This window comes from Camelina sativa, chromosome 15 (assembly GCF_030686135.1).
Source record: "Camelina sativa cultivar CO46 ecotype springtype chromosome 15, ASM3068613v1".
NCBI classification, from domain to species: Eukaryota; Viridiplantae; Streptophyta; class Magnoliopsida; order Brassicales; family Brassicaceae; genus Camelina; species Camelina sativa.
In genome coordinates, this window is record NC_141894.1 from 13,390,337 (window position 1) to 13,402,117 (window position 11,781).

Genomic DNA, 11,781 nt, shown 5'->3' on the forward strand with positions numbered 1-11,781 from the left:
CATTCTACCAAATTTAAATCTGGACCATATGCACATAGATTGACACTAACAAAAATCATTATAATTCTTCATCTTGTTCTTAAAAATCTTATAAAAAAAAAATTGATCAGATTATTGGAAAATAATGATTAGTGAAGATGCATATTCTAGAACAGTTCGATGTGTGGAATAGAAAGCTGCATTGGATCACAGACGCATGTGTTGCTGACATGAATGTGTGAGCTGATGTGTCGAAGCATGAGCGGATGGATGACAAGTCAAAGACTATTGTCATATTTGTGAGAAAGCAAGAAGGCAATGTTGGATGTGAAAATTCAAGAAATATTCTTCACATCAACATAGGAAAGAAGTTCTGGAATATGCATCTATGTTTAGGATCTTTTACAAGGATAGTCCTTAAACCTAGATGCAGGTTCTAGAACTAGTTCTTCTAGTTTTTCTCTTTTACTTTGTTGATGTGAATAATATTTCTTGAATCTTCACATCCAACATTGCTTTCTTACATACTCATAAATACGCCAATAGTTCTTGAGTTTTCATCCATCCACTCATGGTTTGACACATCAGCTCACTCATCCTTGTCATCAACACAAGTGTCTGTGATCCGATGCAGCTTCGTGTTCCCTACAACGAGTTGTTCCAGAATTGCATCTTTAATTAGGATTAGTGAGAAAAATGAAACATCCAGAATCTGCATCTTCAATTAGGATTAGTGAGAAAAACGAAACATGAGGAGATTCAACTAACAATTGTTGCATTGCATAAAAATATTATAAAAAAGTTCACTAATTGTTTAAGAACTAAGTTAGGTCATGAAGCTCTTTGTTTTGTTTTTAGGGCATTCAGAGTTTGTTGCCACACTTACAGCGCCAAGCTTCCGGGAAATACTCCAATGGCGTAATCTGACATGGTTGAATCGGAACGTAATAAAACTGCTTTACACTCACACGTCCCACACTTTGATTTCTGATCTATGATCTGACCCGGTAAACTCGACTCATCTGTCTCCTTGCTCACCGGTACAACCTCGACGTGGTTTAACAGCAAAGTTAAATCACTCTCTAGTAAATAGGCAAGAAGAACAACGAAGATGTTTTTTTTTTTACTTTTTCATTCTTCATATCTTAAGCAGAAAACATTTTGTTTCGAATTCAATTCATACTTTAAAAATAAAAGAATAAGACTATATATGCCATATAGATCGAAAAATGTTAAAGAGTTTATATGCGGGTTTATACCAAAACTGTTATAAGAAGCAGCGGCTGAAGATGAAAAAAAGAGAAGCAAAGCAAATACGATGAGAGTTGGGATCATTGTCGTGCTTACCCTTGGGCAAAAAAGGGAAAATGCCCACAGCCACACAAAAACAAAGGCCACATATTTATAAAAAGATTAAACTCATATGCTCGCCCTAAGCCTCCTCTACTCTAAGCACGGCACTGTTGGGATGTAACGACGGAGGATGACGACCAGAGAGACGACCTATATTGCATATTTGGAGAGTATCATTCTAAAACGTAAATGAAGTTCAAGTGAATTTCTTAATTCTCTGGTGGCCAGGTTCAAAGAGAAGAAAGTAAATAAAAGACATAAAGTTCGGCTTTGTAAATTGTGAGACTAATCATCTCGTTTCCTCTTATTGATGGCTCCTGCATATGGAAACTTCATTGGAAGCTTGATTGGCTCTTCTTCATATGTAACAAGTATCGATATGTTTTGATCACATCGACGATTCTCTAGGTTACTTTGTTGTTTCCTTTGGTATCCTGGAGATTGCTTGATTTGAACTAAACTTGGAACATGTAAGAGCACACAAGTGGACAACAATTTTTGACGTTAGGTTCTCCAAGACCCACTTGTTTAACGTATCCATCATCTCCCAATGATGTGAATCGTGTCCTCGCGATTCAACATTTTATCAAAAAACATAGCAACTTTCTTCGCCTCATGATCAATGAGTAACTCCCTTTTGTAAGTGCACTCGGAATCTCAGCACACACATTCTCCACATTTAGTGTCAAGAACCTAGTCCACAACACGTTTTTGGCCTCGATCTTAGTCGTAATCCAAACCTCAACATTATACTTGTAGCAAAACAAAGCCACAAGCTTCTCTTCTCTAACACAAGATAGAGTCAGGTTGCATTCTTCCATAGCTCCAAATGGCAGATAGAGTCAAGATTTGGGGTATGGATTCTTCCATAGCCCAAATCTCTCACTTGTAAAATCAAAACAGATTAAGTGATCAGCGAGTAAGCTGTTTGATTATATTTCCTTTTTGTAGCACACCCAATAAGTGTTTCCCCTGAGGGACACGCCACTCTTACCATGATTTATACGTCAGTGTGGAGTAGTGACATTAAGAGTCGTCCACTATTTATCTATAAACATCAAGATTTTATGGCAGCGGCTCTTGTTGTCGTATCCAAGAGCGTACATGTACCTGTCAGATCCATCGGGAAAAAAATATAGGTTCGATCTACCTCATTTGTCTCCAATAGGGATTCCAAACAACAAGCCTAAACTTTTTGTCTTCCAAGATGCATGACAATAAACCCTTACAGTAAAAGACTTGAGATATCTTGATTTGATGATCTAAATCGTCGTCGATCGTTTAGGCAAATAAGTTTACCTTTCTGCTCTATCAATGCATCTCCTCCATTCACCACGACTTTATATGCTCATTAAATAAAGAGTGTAATCCATCAACACGATCATCCGACACTCCCCTTCCCTTGTTGTTGTTGTTGCATCTTCACAAATGCGCATGAAGCTCCGATTTTTGAACAAATTGTCCCACTTTTTGCAAGTCAGTCTCACTGATCTCGTATACTTCAAGGGAACTCTTTAAACAATGTACATAAACAAATCCTCTGGAAGATGAGAAATTGTTACATCACATTTTTTCTTTTTTTTTTTTCTTCTGAGAGTTATATTCTTGTTTCGACTTGCGGCTGTGAATGAATAAATATACATATAACCCTGGCTATAATCGAAATTTGCATTAGTACGTATTACTTTAAAACTAGGCTAAACGTTTGTGTGTGTGTGTTTTTTTTTTTACATATACATGTGGTTTCTTTGCTTAAAAAAAGATAGTATCATGCATGGACCTTTCATTACATAAAACTCCTTCAAAGAAACGTGCAGAGGAATTTGTCTGAAAATGCACTTAATTAATAAGGAATGCATTTGTGTATATCTATACTAGTATTTTTGCAGCAGTTTTTGCTCAAAAATACTTTTGGAAAGTTTTTACATTTAATGCATTGAATTTAATATTAGTTACCAAAACTTCAAAATTAATTATAGGTAGGATTTTTAAAAATAAGAAAATCTTTGTACCTCATTCAAACATAAATATATGATTCCCTTTCATTTTTATTTTAATTTATATTTAAATTATCTTTAATTATTCTATAATATATTTAGTTAATAAAAATTATTATTTTTTCCTACATATGATGTAATTCAAATTTTTAAAAACGGACATATATTACTCAATAGATGAATAAAAAATACGAGTACAATATCCCACATCGTCTAAAAAAATTAGGCAATGGTTTAGAGTCATACAGTACTATATAAGAGACCAAAATGATTATGAATACAAAAGAGTAGAAAGCTTGATTCATCAGGCATTCAAACTTTTAAAAAGTTTATTTGGTTTATTCCGGTTCTTTATTTTAAAGTTTTTTAAAAGATTAAATATGAAAAATATTTAAAACTTTTAAAAAGTTAAATATGATAAATATCATACCGTAGATACACAATAAATATTAAAAATTAAGATGATATAGTGTGAGTTAAAATATCTCAGGACGGGTTATATAGCTGGACAGGTTTTATTGACAGTTACTCTGTTAATAAAAATAGCTGGACAGGTCGTTGATAATATTTTTGTAATATTTTTAATGTTTTACTGTACAATTTTTAATATAATGGAGTTTTATATAATAAGAGAAGGTTTTTCTCAACTTCTCATAATAACATGACATCTGGCTTATTATATAACTGACACATGTCCTTCCATTATTCTTATTCTTAAAAGCTATTATCTTTATGTTTTAATATTGGGCCTAACCAAACAAAACCAAATACAGGCCCACCAAATAAATCGACAGCTCTTACAAACGAACTTGTACTCACCTTCTCCACCATCGTTCCCAGCAACTATCACCTCCAATGTACCTTCTCTATCGAGCCTTTGTTGTTTTTTCTCGGTGTATACGCCACTGGTCTCCATCCTTCGCTGTAAGCTCTTTGGTCAGCTTCCCCGTGAAGATCTCTTAGATTCCATCGTAGTCATATTTATTGGATAATTAAATTTGGTCTCATATCTGGTTCCCTTTCATTGAACAGTAACTCACCATCATTTATCTTCTCTTCCCTCTGGGTTTTTCCAAAAAACTCTTTTCTTTGGTTTAGTTCTCCTACTTCACCACCAAATTCTAAATCAATTCTGGTTTAATGTCTGGGTCAAGATCCCAAACACCTATTTCAAGTTTTGAACTGTATATGTGTAACAATCCGTCCCGTGGACCCCACTAGCCTCACTGCTAGCCGCCCAAACGGACCCCAAGCTGGCCCTGCAGGGCATCGATCCTAGCTCCCTACTGTGCCATTGATTCAATCTCCAACGAAACATACAACACTAGTATCTAGGATTGTTGTTCGGGTCATTCATATTTGGGAAGTTCGAAACTTTGGAAGAAACAATATCTTACTAAGTCATGAATGTCTCCTTCTAGATGAAAATGTATATTATCTCTATTATTTTTGTTTAAATATTATGATTTTCTGTTTTTATTTATTTTTATTATGAGAAACTCTTCCAGAACCTACCAATGCACATAGTCTTATAGCTTAGTGAAGCTAGCAGAACTGTATTATATAGAAGCCATAGAATGGAATCAATGGATATTAAAGGCTCAGCTAAAATCTTCTCGAGATACAAGAAGGTAGATTCTTAAAAAAATGATTAACTAAATTTTAATTTGAATTCTCACTAAAATCTACACCATCCAGTTCTTATTAATCCAATTTCTAGAGAAAAATGTTGCACAAAAAAAACAAATTTTAGGTTTCTATATATTTTTAATAAGTAATTAATGACAAAATTGTAAACTTCAAAAAGAAAACTGAATATTATTGGTTAAAATTTGTAGAAAGTTGATAATCACAAAAAGGCACAATTTTTAATATTTGCATAACCAAATTTGAGTAACTGTCAATAAAACCTGTTAAAACCTCATTCAAGAAATTTAACTGTCAAAAATCTCATATCCTAAGATATCATGCATGGACCTTTAGATAGTATCATGCATGGACCTTTCATTACATAAAACTCCTTCAAAGAAACGTGCAGAGGAATTTGTCTGAAAATGCACTTAATTAATAAGGAATGCATTTGTGTATATCTATACTAGTATTTTTGCAGCAGTTTTTGCTCAAAAATACTTTTGGAAAGTTTTTACATTTAATGCATTGAATTTAATATTAGTTACCAAAACTTCAAAATTAATTATAGGTAGGATTTTTAAAAATAAGAAAATCTTTGTACCTCATTCAAACATAAATATATGATTCCCTTTCATTTTTATTTTAATTTATATTTAAATTATCTTTAATTATTCTATAATATATTTAGTTAATAAAAATTATTATTTTTTCCTACATATGATGTAATTCAAATTTTTAAAAACGGACATATATTACTCAATAGATGAATAAAAAATACGAGTACAATATCCCACATCGTCTAAAAAAATTAGGCAATGGTTTAGAGTCATACAGTACTATATAAGAGACCAAAATGATTATGAATACAAAAGAGTAGAAAGCTTGATTCATCAGGCATTCAAACTTTTAAAAAGTTTATTTGGTTTATTCCGGTTCTTTATTTTAAAGTTTTTTAAAAGATTAAATATGAAAAATATTTAAAACTTTTAAAAAGTTAAATATGATAAATATCATACCGTAGATACACAATAAATATTAAAAATTAAGATGATATAGTGTGAGTTAAAATATCTCAGGACGGGTTATATAGCTGGACAGGTTTTATTGATATTTATATAAATAAAAATATCATTAATTCGGTGTTACACGGGTAAAACATCATTTTATTATTTTGTTAACACTGTCGGTATCAGAGAATAGACATATCTAATTAAATTGATTAAATAAATATTATGTAAAAAATAAATTATATTGTAGTATTATATGGTTTATTTAACAATTATTATATAATTATATCATATTTAACCAACAAATATAACTTATAATTTAAATATTTTAGTTATAAATAATTTTGTCCCGCGGTGTACCGCGGGTCCTAATCTAGTATATATATATACTAGAAGTCATTCCGTGCTACGCACGGCTTTATTTTACATTGTTGTTCAATCTTAGTAATTTGGAGATTAATAGTTTTTATTTGTTTACTTACCAATGGTTATTTTTGTGATTTTAATAATATATTGATCATATTTTTTTTTTTGGGTTCATTTGTTTGATGTTACTTGAGTTTTCTTTTTATATATAGTATTAGAGTATCTCACCACATGGAGAAATTCTTGATTGCATAGTAGAGTGTTTATGATTTTTTCTCCCTTTACATTTTCACTACATATTAGAGCATGTGCACTGGTGAGCGATCCATTGAGTTTCTCAACATATGTAATTTTTTTTTAATGTGAAGAAATTTAGGAACCTCTTTCTAAAATGGGAATTTGTTAGAAATATCTTTTTTGAGATACTCCTTTTGAACATTTTCATTTTTGCCCTCTTTTACATAAATTACAATATGTTAAATTAATTTTAAGAACTTTTTTAGGTCTGGGTTCTCAATTTTACATTTAGGATATAGTTTTGATGGAGTAGGGTTTAGTATTTGGAGTTTAAAATTTAGAATTTAGTTATTTTATACATAGAAAATGATTATTTTTGAAAATGAACAACATGAAAGGATATTATTGAAAAGTGACATAGGAAAAATGGTATATTTGAAAATGTCTTATTTGATACTAAAATTCCTAAAAAAATATGATACCAATATACCATTAGCATATACTACTCAAAACTATAGAAGTCAAATTAATCAGATATAGTATAGAAAAATGCAACTCATATCATACCATGAGATAAAAAAGACATCACAAGAAGAAGTTTTAGCCTGTTTTACCACATGAATGCCCAAAAGAAAAAAGAAAAAAAAAAATAGAGATTCTAAAATATAAGAAAAGAACAAATCGTGAAATGACTTTTCTTGAGCATATTTTAGGCCAAAAGTTTAAGTCTTTTATGTAGAAAAAAATAAAAATAAAAATAAATTATAAGTTCATTTATTATTAGATTTTTTTTATAGGTTCCAAAAAATTTAGAAGTTCAAGTTTTATATAAGAAAACAGTATATTATTCATGTAGATATATCCAATTTACTGATAAAATTTTATTAGGTTTATGTAAAAACATATTTCATCTTTTGAATTGTTAGTGAATGAGAATTAGATTAATGTTAATTAAACTTGTTATTACTGAGATTTATAGTAAAATTCAATTTAGGAAAACAAATTTGAAAGTCTTATAAAACAGTTTCCATATTCAAAAAGTTGTAAAACAATAATGAGTTATTAGGCAATATGATATTTATTTTCGTATAAATGTTTAAATGAACATGAAAACATTGAAAAGACAAAGAAAAATGTCAGCAACCCAAACGAACTACAATATGGAAATGATGAAAATATTTTTTTATATTACTATTTTATAATTTTATTTACAATAATAAAAAGGATATTTTTAAAAACATTGGCGTATGGCATCCAAAATCGTCATACCGGCCCATGGAGAGTAGGAAAGTCATACATAAGCACTCTAATGAATAAATAACTTTGTCAAACATTTTCACATAATGTTTTTATTTGTATGCGAACAACAAACATGATAACCTGAAAAAAAAAATTAAAAATTATTAAAAAATACCTATTAAAATTTGGAAAGATATATAAAATAATATAATTCTTCATAGGAACCTAATAACTGAAATTAAATAATAATGACTGAAAATTTGTGAGAATTAGGGTTTGAATTATAACTTTTATGGAAAATGGAATGAATTCTACTTTTAAAGAAAAAGAATTGGTAAGATCTAATGAGGAATAAATGAGTAAGCAATTATCAAATTACTTACGGAAAACATCCCACCATTAGATTATATAAGATTAAAGGCCAGAAACTAAGCAGGAATGAAAACCCAAAATTTAAACTGAGCCAAAAATTTATGAACTGATAAGATAATTTTGAGAACACATAAACATCCCACAATCTAAAATGACCTAGAATCGTTTCTTGTCCATGAATCATTTATAAGATTGAAACCCAGAAATAAATTTTATACATAATTTAGAATCTGTTTTTGTCCCTAAATCATACATAAGATTGAAACCCATATTTAGATGGTGGCTTTAGATCAGAATGGACCTATAACTGGTTCTTATTGAAAAAGGGAAGAAGGAAATGTTGAGAGTATTTTTTTTTTTTTTTATGGCTAGTAGTTACTTTGGTCCAAAGTACAAACCAAAGTACAAATGAAACCAACCACAAACTGATATATAGTGGCTTTAGATTCTTAGGGACTGCATATGTTTCTTATTAAAGAAGGAAGGAAGGAAATGTAGATGTTTTTTTTAAAGTCATCCCGGATTTAGCCTACATTGTTTTGAATTTTAGTAATTTAGAAATTTTAGCTTCTTATTAGCTTACATTAACAACATGATTTTTTAAACATAGTAACATACAATTTTCTTTTTTCATAATAGTTTGAAATATGTTTTTTTTTTGGGTTTAACAACGAAGACTAACAAAAAGCTAAATTTACAATTGAGAGACTGATATGCATCATCCAATAAGAAATTTTTTAGCCTGCTTTACCACATAAATGTTCAAAAAAAAAATAGAAATTCTAAAATATAAGAAAGGAACAAAACCTAACATGTTTAAGATATTGAATCATGATAGTTCATTTTTTTCATGATGTAGTAGTATTAACACGACTAACAAACACAATAACCCTGAAGTTAAAATAAAATATGGTTCAAAGCCCCGCTCATAGACCAAGCAAATGAAGTCAGGATTAGGGCATCAAAATTTTGGAGCATATTTTAGACCAAGAGTTTTAGCCTTTTAGGTATTCTATGTAGGAAAAAAAAATTATAAGTTCAGTTGTTATTAGATTTTTTTTAAGTTCAAAAAAATTAAAATTTCAAGTTTTATATAAGAAAACAATATATTTAAAGATAAAGTTTTATTATTTTTATGTAAAAACTATCTCATCTTTTGAATTGTTGGTGAATGAGCATTAGATTAATGAGTGAATGAGCATTAGATTAATGAGTGAATGAGCATTAGATAAAACTTGTTGTGAATGAGTTTTAAAGTAAAATTTAATCTCGAAAAACAAATTTGAAACTCTAACAAAAAAAGTTTCCATATTTGAAGAGTTTTAAAATAATAATGAGTGATAAAATAATAATGAGTGATTAATCAATATAATATTTATTTTTGTATATATATTTAAATGAAAATAAAAATTTTGAAAAAACAAAGAAAATGTGAACAAGCAAAACGAACATATTTCGGTTTGTGGACATAGAAACTATTTTATTAAACTATTTTTATGATTTTATTTTTAATTATAGTAATGGTTTTTTAAAAACAAAATTGGTGTAAGACATATAAAATTGCCAGACCGGCCCAAGGAGATTAGGAAATACATACACGACTCTAATGAATATATAAATTTGTTAAACATTCTCACATAATTTTATTTCTGTGTAGTATTAATGCTAACAACAAACATGATAACCTGCAAAAAAAATATAAAAAGTTATTCAAAAATATCTATTGCAATTTGGAAAGATATATAAAAATAATATAATTCTTGAGAGGAACCTAATTACTGAAAAAATGTTTTAAAAGGAGAGTAATTAGGGATTGAAAAACCAAAGTTTAACTGAGAACCTGAATACATTTCTTACATAAGAATGAAACCCATAATTATAATTTTTAAATAAACTATAATCAGTTTTTTTCCTAGGATAAAATTACAAATTGATAAATGATGGTTTTAGATGGGAAATGTCTACAACTGGTTGTGATTGAAGAAGAAAAGAAGGAAATGTTGAGAGTATTTTTTTTTGTTTAATGGGCATGTAGTTAATTAAGTCCTAAATACAAATGAATTTAGTTAATTAGACCCAATCAACAACAAAATACAGGTGTCAGATAGATAACTCGCCAAGTGTCATCTCCATAGTAAAAGTTGAGAAAACCTTCTCATATTATATAAGATATAAGATATATATATTGTCATATATTTTTCCTTTTGTTAAAACCGCTATGATCATATTAGAACTTTAGAAAGAAAATGCCTCGAGCAAACTATTTTTTTTTTTTTTTTTGTCGTCTGATAAAGCCAAAATAGAGTTCACACAAAACTAATCAAAAGAGACTTAAAAAAGAAAGAGAAAAAATAAGTTTCTATAAAGAGAAAATTGTCAAAAACGTACAAGCATTACCAAATTTAAATCTGGACGATGACACATAGATAACACTACCAGAAATCATTATAATTCTTTAAATATTAATAAATAAATTTTGGAAATAAAAATAATGACTAGTGCAGTGGCAGGAGGTAAGTCCAATTATAGAATGCACCATCACATTCAAGATCGAGTTTCGGTTCGTACAAATGTAGAAATTTGGCTAATGGGCTGGCCAGTTGTGACCCAATAGTTGAAAAAAAAAAAAAAAAGATACATGAGGAGATTCAGCTAACGATTGTTTAATTAAGAACTAATTAAGTTAGGTCCTTGTTTTGGTTTTAGGGCATGAAGAGTTTGTTGCCACACTTGCAGCGCCAAGCTTCCGGAAAATACTCCAATGGTGTAATCAGAACTGGTTGAATCGGAACGTAAACTGCTTTACACGGCTTACAGTTACCACACTTTAATCTACAGATCGGTGGCACTGCGCCCGGCCCACCTAACCACTCAGTGCCGGCTTAAACATATTACATGCTCCTGGGCAAACTAAAAAAAAAATGCTCCTTCACCTATAGAAAAACTTACTGATTTTTGTTAGGTCTTTTTGGTTCATATAATTTTTTTTGTACCCTTTTCTAGCTTATAATTTTTTTTTTGCGCCTCTTTCTAGTTTACAATTTTTTTTTGTATGCCTCTTTTAACTTACAAATTTTTTTTATGCCCCTTTTTACCTTACAAAGTTTTTTTTTTTTGTATCTTTTAGCTTACAAATTTTTTTTTGTGCCCCTTTTTATCTTACAAAAAATGTTTTTGTACCTTTTTAACTTATAAATTTTTTTTTTCTGTGCCCCTTTTCTTATACGTATATACCCCTTTAATTTATGTACCCAGAGCGGTCGCACTGCCCGCCCTCCTAGTTAAGCTGGCACTGTAACCACTTCTGATCTACGATCCGACGTCCTGGTAAACTCGACTCATCTTTCTCCTTGCTCACCGGTCCAAGCCCTTGACCTGGTTTGACGACAAAGTTAACGCACTCTCTAGTAAATAGGTAAGAAGAACAAAACGAAGATTGGTTTTTTCACTTTTTTTCATTTTTCATATCTTAAGCAGCAAAAACATTTTTTTGTCGAATTCAAACCATAATCATACTTAAAAAAAAACAATATATATATATATAGATCAAATATGGATGGTAAAGAGCTTATATAGGCCGGGGGTCCATACCAAAACTG

The 11,781-nt window shown here is 29.9% G+C and overlaps 1 pseudogene; it reads right to left on the bottom strand.

Annotated features, from left to right (window-relative positions):
- Positions 1 to 1,617: 1,617 nt before the first annotated feature.
- LOC109129099 (putative F-box protein At3g22940) lies at positions 1,618 to 4,245 on the bottom strand (annotated as a pseudogene).
- Positions 4,246 to 11,781: the final 7,536 nt, after the last annotated feature.